We start from the raw sequence: 13122 nt of genomic DNA on the forward strand, positions 1-13122 counted from the left end.
ATTACTAGACATGTGAGCTTTCAAGTGCAACTTGCAATTTGTTTAAACTAAATTTTGAACATGTACATGTTTTAAGTTGGACATGAATTTTACAACATTGGGCTTAAGGGGATAAAATTCTAGGATATATGTACAAATAAAAGGGATGAGTTCTATAGATTTACTCGAGTTAGGAATTATGTACAACTAATTACCTGATACTTTAACATTTAATACATGTTTAATATATTACCAAACACTTAAATTACATGATATATATATATATAGATATCTAAATTTAATCAATATATTAAACATGCACGTACATATCTAAATAAATTACTTACATATCTTAGATAGAAACAATTTATAATATACTTGATCTAGATCTAGTATGTACATTAGATTCCAGAACATAATGCAACATGTATCAATCATCTCGAGAACAAATAACAAAAACATGTATCTATCTAGAGATCTATCAGAAGATAATATCAAATATAAATATAGTGTGCACACATGTAGACATGTAAATCCAGGTACATCTATATCAAATCAAATATAAATATAACATGCATCATGTGTGTATATAAAGTGTCTATCTAACATATATGAATGTCTCTCTGGATGAAAGTCTACAAAAAATCATCTAGATAAAAAATACTATAGATCATCACGTGCAGGACTATCATCGCCACGCCTCCTCACAATGCACTCTTAAGAATGACTAGTATCAAGGTGCTCACTAGGATGTGCTGACCCCTATATATAAATTCAAGAGAAAGTGATATCAATACATACATACATTTAATCAAGAGAAAGTGATATTGAAATACATGTACATGCATTTAATCAAAACATAAATAAAAATTACCTATCCACTACTGACATCATCCAATGAGTCTCGATGACGTACACAATCTGGCATCAAAGCTGGAGTAAAAATAGGCACGTCCCCCTACATTGTACACATGCATGGGCAACACATCAAATTAAAATTTCTCTACATGATTACATTTGAATCTACGTGCATGATATACATGTACATATGCACACATGCACATGTCTAAATTAAATTAGTTTTAAATGATTGAAATTTTAACATGAACAAAATGTTTTTTTCCTGTATAGATGGTGGCATCTGATAATACTCAGACTGCCTAGCATCGATTGTGTCCACTAATGCATCCAGATTTCGCTGCGTCGCATCAAGCTCAATCTTTGTATCTACACAGGCCCTATGGCTAGTGACTGGGACATGTCCTAATAATAACAAGCCAAGTGGACTATGTACATGAGATGGCATAGAAGTAGAATCATCACGTGTCAAAAAGTCCATCCATCCTGTGATCGACAAGCTCAAATCAACATCATCAAGGCCCACATCTGAACTCTGAGCCTGCACTGTAACACTGGCTGAAGGGTCTGTGGTATGTATATGTCTCCATGGAGCAAAAGTGTGGTCAGTAGATGGATCATCATGTGCACTACCACCATGACTACTTCCTAATTGATGAGAGGAATATGGCTGAGGATGTGTCCTAGTACCACCATGGACATGACCTCGAACATCTGATATGGGTATGCCAAGATGCTCTGATACAAATCTATATGTATCTAATAAATCCTCAACTAGACCAATCATAGTATCTCGTGCCAACACTCCAGTGAGACCCTCTAAGCTAGCCACTGAAGGGATGCCTGCTGCATTGTACAAGTCTCCTGAAGATGAAGCATAGGATGATGATTTGGAACGCTGACGAGACATCAAATACTGACCAACCTCATCACTCAAAATAGATCTGACAGCTATTGCAATCTCTCCAACTCCCTGAAGGACCCCACGTAACTAAGTGCTATGCATGGCCTCATCAGCTGATGGACCTAACACAGGGGAAATAGCAGGCGCCCTCTCTCCGACAATCAATCTATGTGCTAGTGGGGGATGACCTGGCTACCTATCAGCCAATCTACCACGCCCCTATCCTAAATGTCCTAGTAAATCTGTGTAGTTCACCGCCCTGCATAAGCGAACCTCTACATAAAGCTGTCGGGCAAAATAGAGTGGAATTTGGTTGTTATTTGGATAATGACCATGGGCAACAAGGAAGCATGGGTATATCAATGCAACCATCTGTGGATCTGTACACTTAAGTGGAGAATACCCCTTCACATACTTTTGTGAAAGATAATGAGGGAAACATTCCCTCTTCAGGACATCTTTGGGCACCAAGCCCTGCAACTCCTAGAGTGAAAGACCAAAGGAGACCTCTCATCTCTTACTATCAAGGATAGCCTGTATAGTATGTGCAGAATATGGGGCAGTGCCATGAATCTCATCTTGAATAAATGTCAGGCTACGTAAGATAGTCTGGCATGTACCACTATAAACACTGGAGCATGTGCCACTAGTCAGGGATTCCTGGAGTCTATGAATCTCTTGGTTAGTGTGATCATAGAGGTCCTGAGGTGGGATAGGTAGCTGATCATGGGGGACATGATGCTACTCAGGGGGGATAGGCTGCTACTTAGGGCCTGGGATAGGCTACTCGGGCCCGGCTATAAGCTACTGCTCAGGGCCTGGGATAGGCTGCTCGGGCTCGGGTATCGGCTGTTCGAGGGGGAGAGGCTGCTCGGGGGGGATAGAAGGCTATTGATCAGCCATGTCAATGTATGTAGGTGCATGTATAATGTGTAAACTTGAAAATTAAAATTAAAATGTATGACATTTAATAAACTTGAAATTTATATTAACATATATGTATATACAATTTAACAAAATTAAAAAACTTGTATCTAAATTGTTTTAATAAAATTAAACATGCACGTACATGTCTGCATATATATAAAAGGCCTAAAACTTAAATGAACATATACCTTAAAAGAAAACTAAATTTTAAAACACATATGTTGTTATATATATATATATATATAATGTTTGTAACTCAAGGACTTTTTAAGAACTACGTGTGCGCAAGTTATATTTCTATCAAAGTTAAATTGAATGTTCAAAGGTTTTAGACATATGTGTGCACATAAACTTGTCAGGTGTAATTTAGGTCCACGAAGTTTAAATATGTGCATATGTATGTATATATAGATATATGCATATATACATGTGTACATGATATGTATATTTACACATGTAGATCTATCATGCACATGTGTATATATACATGCATACGTGTGCATATATATACACGTGCACATGATATGTGCAAATATACATATCTTGACACATATGCATATATAGATCTATTTGTGTACATATATATAACATTGATGTATCATTTTGAGACCTTGATATCAATGTTTAATTAGTTTTAGGATTAGGGTTCAATTTGGTTTGTACTGTTTGATTAGGTTTACATGCTAAGGTTTCAATTAGGACAAGAGTTAATAAATTGAATTAACATTTCAATTCAATCTTAGGGTAATGGTTCAATTTTGTTAATGGTTGGGGAAAGGATTTAAGGTTAAATTCAAGGTTTCTACTATTAACTTGGGATATATAATTACCTGTTTATGATCATGGTTTAATTCAATTTGGTTTATAAGTATAATATTAATTAGTTAAGGGCCAGGGATTCCTTTCAATCTAGTTTGATATATTCAATTTGGTTTAGGGTTGACCCAGGGGTTAGTTTATTTTAGTGTTAAATATTAAGATATAATGCTAAATTATGATATCACTCATTTTTTGATATTTTGATATGATGGACATGTCATAAATGACATTTCTACATGATTCTTTTGATATGATATGCATGGATTATATATATATATATATATATATATATATATATATATATATATATATATATATATATATATATATATATATATATATATAATCTTATGATTTAGCCTGTAAATTATCATTTATAATATAAGGGTTTAGAAATTAAATTTTAAGATCTTGAGGTTAGGGTTAGGGTTTGGATAATTAAATTTTAGTTTTAGGTTTAGGGTTAGAGTTAGGATTATGGTTAGGGCTATGATTTAGGATTGAGACCACGATTAAAGGGTTAGGATCATGTGGTCGGAGACCAAGTACCTGAGTAGAAATTATAGTCTAGATCAATTAGGGTTACTAAAGTAGGCAAGTTAGCATTTAGGATTTAGGGTTATAATTATGATTCTAGGGTTAGGGTACATTGGGTTTACATTTCTATTAGTACTATTTATAGGTTTAGGATATGGGTTGACATTGGTATTAGTATTATTTTTAGGGTTATGGTTTGTATATCAGGGTATAAATTTATGGATCTAGGATTATGATTAGGGCTTATAATTTAGGATAAGGGTTGGGGCTTATCATCTAGTATAAGGGAACTTACCATTATAATTATGATTAGAGTTAGAATAATGGTTTAATATTTAAAATTATTTTATATCTAGCTAGCTTTTAAAATTAGAGTTTAGCATTTAAATTTAACAAATTTTAGGATCTTAGTGTACATACATCTTGATTCTAGGGCTTAGTATAATTTAGGGTCATGGTTTAACATTTATGATTATAGGTTATAGGTTTGTACATGATCATTGCTAGAAGTATGGTTAGAGGGTTAGGGTATGGGTTTACATCATGTTGAACTAGAAGTATGATTCTGAGGGTTAGGATTTGTATTAGCAATACAAATTTTGATTATGGTTTTAACACATAGTTTTAATAAATTTATATAATTAAAGTTAGGATCAAGTACATTAATATGATTTACTATTTAATGTTGGGGTTTATCATTTAGACCTCTATGGTTCAAATTGAGATTTAGAAAAGTTTTATGGTTTCAAGTGTGCATCTAAGATTAGGGGTTATAATTTATGATTAAAGGATTTTGCAGTTAGGATTATGACCAAGTTTAGTATAATTTAGGGCTATTGTTTAGCATTAAGGAACTTAAGAGTTAAAATTTAAGTTAAATATATTTAATCTTTACATGAACATTAGATTATATGATGTACATTTTCTTATGTAACTTGTATATTATTTAATCAAGTTATGTTCTTATAATTAACTTTTATTAATTAAAGGTTGTAACATGTATTCTTTAGGATATACACATTCTAAGTTATATACATTCTTATGTATGTACATATGTATGTTATATTCTTACCCAAATGCAAATTAATCTCTAACATTCTTATATATGTATTTAATTTAGGATCTGGACCCAAGTTAAGACATGTGATTGAATTATAATATAGTTAATTATATACTTAGAAGATTATTTTTAAATTCAATTTAAAAATTGACATTATAGTTAATTCTAAATGAGGCCTAGCCAAGGGATCCAAAGAACTAATCAAAAGTTTTACTAAGCAAACAATAACATACATACAATAATTTACAATTATAAAAAACATAAGAGATTGCAAATTCCTTAATGAGCACATTTACATTTCATTTTTAAATAATTATAAGTACTAAAAGTAAAATAAATAACACATCCACATGAAATAATATTAACTAGACTTCAGTTCAATCCATTTAAATAATTTATATACATTTGTTCCGAATGCCACTTGGCAAATTAATTCGGAATGCACAATCATCCACTGTACATGTCACAAGGTATGAAAGGCCGAAAGAATATACATTTATAAAATAGTTTACATCATCCATTTTTTATCCATGAAACAAAGTACAATACAATTTAATTAAAATCATTTTAAATAGTATTCGAAGTTTTTTGTTTGGATCCCTTGGCAAGTTGTTATGTGATTAAGTACTTAGTTATATATGTTTAGGGTTTTATTGTACATAACTATATGGTTAGGTCGTGATTATAGTTTAAATAATGAATTTAGGTCGAGGTTATATGGTTTTAGGTCAAGGTTATATGGTTTTAGGTCAAGGTTATATGGTTCTACGTCAAAATTATATTTATTTGTAAAATTACATGTAACTTAAACAATAAATTTACATCTAATCTAATCATTAAACATTGTAATAAATACATAAATTAAATACATTTCAAAACATCTAAAATAATAATTTTTAAATAAACTTTAAATTAAAAGACAATATTATATACTTAGATCTAATATAGATGAAAATTATCTTTAAAAAAATCTTATTTGTGCATTTAGAGATTCATAATAACATTAGAGGCTTAAGCATGAATAGTAAAATAAAATATACAAAGAAACATGTATAAAAAATAATAAAATATACAAAAAAACATATAAATTTTAACTAAAACAATAGAAAAAAAGGAAAACACAAATGTTTCATACTTTTTTCAGACGATCGATAAAGCGGATGCCAGTCTCTCTCCAACTTTCGATCGAAATAATGAGGAGAGAATCCGACCGCGCCGCTATTTATGCTTGCGGGTTTCATAGTTTCGATCGAAACTTAAGTAAAGTTTTGACGAAACTTTAAAACTGCAGAGAAACCCGCCTTCCAAGTTTTGATCGAAACTTTACTTAAGTTTTGATAGAAACTATTCAGCGCAGTTAGTTTCGATCAACAGTTACTTTCTATCGAAAGTAATTAGTTTCGATCGAAACTTTGAAAAAGAGTTTCTATCAAAACTATACGGGTAATTTTTTGGATCCGCACTTGTTTGGAGGAATTTTTTCCTCCGAAAAAGTGTAACCCACTATTGTGGGTTCACCCCATGATGAACTAATCAATGAACCCTTGAAATGCCAGAAAAATGAATCAACCTGCCGCCCTCCCCCCCCCCCCCCCCCCCCCCACTCAATTTCTTCCTCCGAAAAAGTGTAACCCACTATTGTGGGTTCACCCCATGATGAACTAATCAATGAACCCTTGAAATGCAAGAAAAATGAATCAACCTGCCCCCCCCGCTCAATGTATGATTTGGTGCTTTAGAGGTAGTGCATGTATAAGAGGTTGCTTGTTAAAATGTACAAGGTGGACTTCTAATTTTTCTATTTATAACTACTTTTTGAGGCCAAAATTTGGCACTAAGCACTGTAGCTCAGATGTACAACAATTTTGGAAAGTAATCAAAGCAATACAATACAGAAAAGGCTCTATAAATGAAAGTGATATTTTTGTCCACACAACCCTATAATCTGATTGTAAAAATGGTAAGTAGACAAAAAAATGCACTTTAAAAAAAAATGGAACTTGAAAATGTGTCCAGATGAGCCTGTATGGAGCATTTTAAGGTGTTGAATATAAGATTGGATAGGTACAGTCACCAAAAGATACAATTTCTAACAAATCTGTCCACCAAAACTAGAAAAGAACAACAACACTAAAAAGTTTAGAAAATTCTACCTAAAAAAAAAAAATCAAACCTAATTTGGAGTCCAGATGACTAAGTTATGGCCTCCCAAAGTTGGACTGTCAAATCAAAACTGAATCTGGAGAGGGGTCTGGGCAGCAAACTATTGTGTTAAATTTGACAGTCAAATGGCCATCATAGTAGTTAACAGATGCCTGGGAATGATGGTCTAACAATCGTCAAATTTAGGCTCATGCCTAGTTGAAGTTAGTGAAAAAAAAATTTCTTGGGTGACATGGCAGTATGAATTGCTGACATGGCAGTTGTAAGGTCAATCACTATGGTGAAGGTATGGTCCACATGGCAAGTGTATGACTATCATATGGATGTCAGTGTGGAAATCCACATGTTCACTGATTAGGACCTATGTGGCATCGCTGACGTGTTGTGGGGCTGGTAGTATGATGTGGCAAGGTATAGTCTAATGTGGCAGGGAGTCCATCTAGTAGATGCCAAAAAATGCCACGTGTCAAGGCTGGGCATGTTGGTGTGCTAACATGATCGGTGGTTGGCATGGTTGAAGTGGCGGGTGTGACATGTAGTCGTATGCTGAGTCACTATCGTGTGGCACTGAGTTGGATGACCAAGTTACTGTGGACGCGGACGTGGACAACGGAGAGGGTTTAACGGTGGGCAGAGGAGGGAAGGTGTAGCAATAAGATTACTGCCAGGGACAGACTGAAGTGCCGACACCAAAATAAGGTTTGCGGCTATTGTAGTTAGCATACACGGGCATCAAAGGTTCAGTATTTAATCCCACATTGGTGGGAAAACAACATTATGTGTTGTTTAAAATCCCCAAGCTGCAAGGCTTAAAACAAAGGCAAGTCAAGCCACCTTGTGATGAAATCACTAGTTGAAGTCAGTTTGTTTGCCATTTTACTTGGCCGTAGGTGTTTGGGCCGGGATGAACAGTGTTATGGTTAGTTGCCAAAAAATTTAGAGTTGCCTACCATACTTTGATAAATGCTACCAAATACCTGTAGGGGCCAAGGTTTCACTACCTGGTTCTTGCAAAAAAAATTCTCTGTAGGGCCAACTACCTGAAAAAATTCCAAAAATATGTAGAAATATGCAAACTAATTACTGAGAAAATTAAAAATACCAATCTAAATTAAAATTGCAGATCTAAAGAACGATCATATTGGAATTGCAAATTGGGTCTTTTGGTTATAATTTGTAAAAAAAAAAGTTGCCTCAAAATTGACTTTGGCCTAGGGTAGGCGAATTTATAGTCAATTTTCATCGAATCGACATTCTAGACATAATGGCAAGGTCTGTTCTAGCTCTAGATGCTCCCAATGATAGCGATACTCTAGATCTAGGTCGATGTGCTAAAACAATAATAGTCTCGAATGGTTATGTGAAGAGAAATTATCCAAAAGCTCTGATACCATGTAAGAATTTGTCTTAGGAAAAAAATCACCCAAGATTAAGGAACTCAAACACAAGCACAACTATAGACCAAAAGAGTATGATCAGAATAACAATATCCATAATTGATTTATTGCTATTCAATGTTTTGTATAATGTATTGTATGATGTACTGTATGCATACACACTAGGAGTGCCTGTATATAAAGGTATCTAAGATGCATCTAGAATGTCTCTAGAAGGTGCTAGGAGATAAGGTTGACAACTAAGCACACATCCACTAAAAGTGGATTATCCTCCATTGTAGATGAGAGGATAAGCATGACAAGGTGTATCATGTGTGGAGATGTTGTAGACACCGTGTGCTAAAATAGAGTGCTTACTCCTATTTTGTAGACACCATGTGCATAAAAAGAGATTCAAACTCCTATGTTGTCAACATGACAACTCACAAGAGTACGCATACTCTTAGGTGACTAGCTAATTAAATATTAAATAATGCATTAACCTAAGTAAACTTAAGTAAATGTAAATAGTGAATAATTATTTACACCAATAGTTTTTAATTTATTGTTTGTGATAAAAGTTATTGATTTAATAGCTATATTATTGATTAAATATTCTTATTAGTTGATTTAATATCATTTTATTCTTTTACAACATTGCACTTATAATTGTCATTTTAAAATTGTTATAACAATGATAATTGTTTATAATTAAATGAAATGTACCATTAGTTGTAAAAAATGACAAATAGTCTTGCCATTTTCTTAATTGTTTTAGATGCCTTGTCAAAAAATAAGATTTCCTAAAGCACAACTTAAGGCACTCAAGTACTAGCTAGATCATTTTCTCCACTTTATATTCCATCTTGACTTTCAATACTAGGGGAGAGAACCCATACTTGAGGGCAATGACTACCCATGGAGTTATTTCGACGTCCTTGGATGGCCATCCTGCTTATGTCATGCCATAAAACTGTGGAAAACCATACCCATGTCCACTGCATCTAAGGCATGTTAGGTTTGACCCCACTTCATTTTGCATTAAGTACACTGTTATTATTATGTTATAATGGGGAATAGAAACATAGGATTTTTTTACTTAACTTTGTAATTTTCATTTTAAAAAAATGCATATATTTAAATTGAACTTAATCTATTTGATTTTGAATAATTTTATTTAAATTTTGGTAGAGGAAATTAATCTATAAAAAAAATTAAAGTTAAATATTAATAAGAAATATATAAATAAATTGTATAAATAATTTAATTAATTTATATAGTTAGAATTTAATGTACATGTATAATATTATAATATTATTAATTTTTTTATTGAATAATTTTTTTGAAATATTATACTAGCAAATTAATAGTTATGTAAAAAGATATATATTCTCGCATAATTTTTTTACAATAATTTTAAATTATAAATGATATAATTACAAGTACATATATACATAAATATAATGTATTTCTTTTTTCAATAACATTTTATATAGATTAATTTCCTTTACCAAAATTTAAATAAAAATATTTAAAATCAAATTGAATAAGTTCAATTTAAATAAATGCATTTAAAAAAAATTACAATTACAAAGTTAAGTAAAAAAAATTCCTATGTTTCTATTCCACTTTATAACATAATAATACTGTACTTAATACAAAATGAAGTGGGGTCAAATCTGACATGCCTCAGACGTAGTGTACATGGGTATCATTTTCCACGGTTTTATGACATGGCATGGGGGAGATGGCCATCTAGGGATGTCGAAATAACTCCCTAAGTAGCTATTGTCATACTTGAGCACCTTAACTTCAGGCTTATCAAAATCCTATGAGGAAAATTTAAATCACTCCCAATTTTGTATAGTAGCAAGTCATGCTTATAACTAAGGCTTCAAGTCCACATCATTAATTATGATGCCACAACAACATGCTTTTTGTCAAGATATCCAAAATATCCCTTGAGAAATAAAATAAGAGTAAAAGGAGAAGAGGAATACACTTTGTTTTCTGTCTTCAACTTTATAGTACTATCAACATAGGTATTACAACTTTTTTAAATACAAATGTTAATTTATACAATTCTACTAATATTTAAGAGATATGTAACACATAGCACAAACTATTTATATTTTTCTATGGAAACTAATTTGCATTCCTATCATGTCATAGTGTAGAAGAATTTAGTTAATTAGTCTCCATCAACCTGCATCTAAAAAAAGAACTTAGCGTTTGTTTTCTTCATGCAATTGTAGAAATCAAGTTTTCCATAAATCTCGATTTAGCCAAATCAAGGTTTTGCAAATCTTCATTCCTATTTTTGGGATTTTACTTGTACTATTTGTTTCATTCAAAAGATGAGTGGAAAGATACATTTTTATGCATAATCTTGGAGTTGAAGGAAAACTCCAAAAAATGGTCCAATCTATTTTTTTTCATACTATTAAAAAAACATAACCATGTTTTGATTTTCAATTCCTATTTGCTAGTGGGAAGCTTGATAACTTGGTGTTGAGACAAAATTAGAAGTATGGTATTCTAATTATGTTTTGTCAATTTTGAAACAAACACAAAAAACTTTCAAATCTAGATTATGAAAAGGCCAATTCTTGTCATCTTCCACCAACTAAATGAAGCCTTAAGAATGATCGAAAGTGGGAATTGAACCCTGCACAACTACTCTTCTTGAATAGTCATGTAGCCAATTTCTCACTTGGTTAGGTGCATATTTATCTCTTATGGTAAAGGTTGTATCAATTTTTGATTATTATGTCTAGAGTGATGTAAAATAAAGTTAGTTCAATTAAAGTTAGACAATGTTAAAACCATAGTGAAAAGGAAGGGATTTATGTCTTTTGTGATTGTAGTGTTTGGATTTGAGTATTTCATCTACAAGATGGAACATGAAGTTAGTCCAATTGGAATGAATTCCATGAAAATAGATATGTTGTGTTAGAGAGGTATTATCAAATAAATAACTCAGTGAATGGAAGACACATGGAATCTAGTACATAGAGCAGGAGGCAACGACTATCCAACCATGAAATTTGTCATGTTTGGATGCCTATGCCTTTTATGCCCCGTGACCTCTATAAATCACATTTTGTACTTGTAATTGAACCATTGGTGTAAAGAACTCAAAGGAGAGTCAATTCTTTGTTAGAGGTATTATTTTCCAATAGAAGTTAGATTGTCGAAACAGAGGAGGCTAATCTTTTTTTTATATCTTTAGATTAATAATTAAATGTTGGCTTACACCTAATCTTTTTTATATCTTCATATTAATGATTTAATGTTCGCTTGCACTTCATTTATCCCTTTTATACGACATCCGCAGTTGATTCTTATTCAAGTGGATGGAAAATTTAAAACTCATATTATTTATATAATATTTTAATAGAAATATTTGGAATAAGAATCTACCATCATGTCATATCATTTGAGCTTTCCATTCTATTTGTATTTTTTATTTTTAATTAAAAATATAAAAAATATTGAATGAAATTTAAATAAGTGAATGCAAGTTTTATTTAAGATTATCTTTATTTTTAAAATTTAAAAATATTTGTATTTTCATATTTAAAAATTATTCTTATAAAGTAGAGATATTAAATTAGATAGTTTTATTTATAAAAGAGAATATGATATTTAAAAAAAACCATATTAAATAGAATGATCGTATAATATTTAACAACTATTACACTAACTATGAAATTCCTAATGTTGGATAACTTGGATCAATTTTGTCTAGATATAATTTAGTCTTAAATACAAATAATAGAAATAGTGATGATCTAAGCTGTGGTTTGTAAACTAAAATATTTATATTCGTTAATTTTTGAAACAATCTCACTTATGAATAAATTTTATTTATCCACAAAACTTAACAAAACATTGTGTTTTATTATGTAAATAATTATATTTTGTTATGTTTTATTCACCAAAATAAATAAATAGATATGATTTTGCTGTGAAATTGATATTTCAAAATAAAATATTTCAATTTTCTACATAAAATATATCATGAAAACTATTATAAATTATATTTATAACAAAATATAGAGCATAAGCTTTCAAGACTGCATCAAAACCTATTTAACCCATTTTCAATCTATTTAATATGTCCATCTTAATCAAATATATAATTTTTATATAATCATCTAATTTTGGAAGCAATCTAATGCATAAAAAAATCATATCAACAATTTATTAAATTTCATTTATTTATAAAATTTTAATAAAAGATTACATTTTATTATGTGAAGGCTCAATCTTAACAAATATAATATTGAAATTTTGACATCTTCAAAGTCACAGAAATAAATATTCAAATATTATTTTGTTGCAAAAATGATATTTCAAAACATTATAAAAAGTATAGCATCCTCTCTTTACTATATGTATATAAGTTACACCTTAGCATATAATACTTTAAGACTGAATTATATCTAGACAAAATTGATCTAAGTTGTGGTTTACTACTCATATTTAGTATAAAA

The sequence above is a fragment of the Cupressus sempervirens genome, chromosome 7 (genome assembly GCF_028749045.1).
Source record: "Cupressus sempervirens isolate cs-2001-9-10 chromosome 7, ASM2874904v1, whole genome shotgun sequence".
Classification (NCBI taxonomy): Eukaryota; Viridiplantae; Streptophyta; class Pinopsida; order Cupressales; family Cupressaceae; genus Cupressus; species Cupressus sempervirens.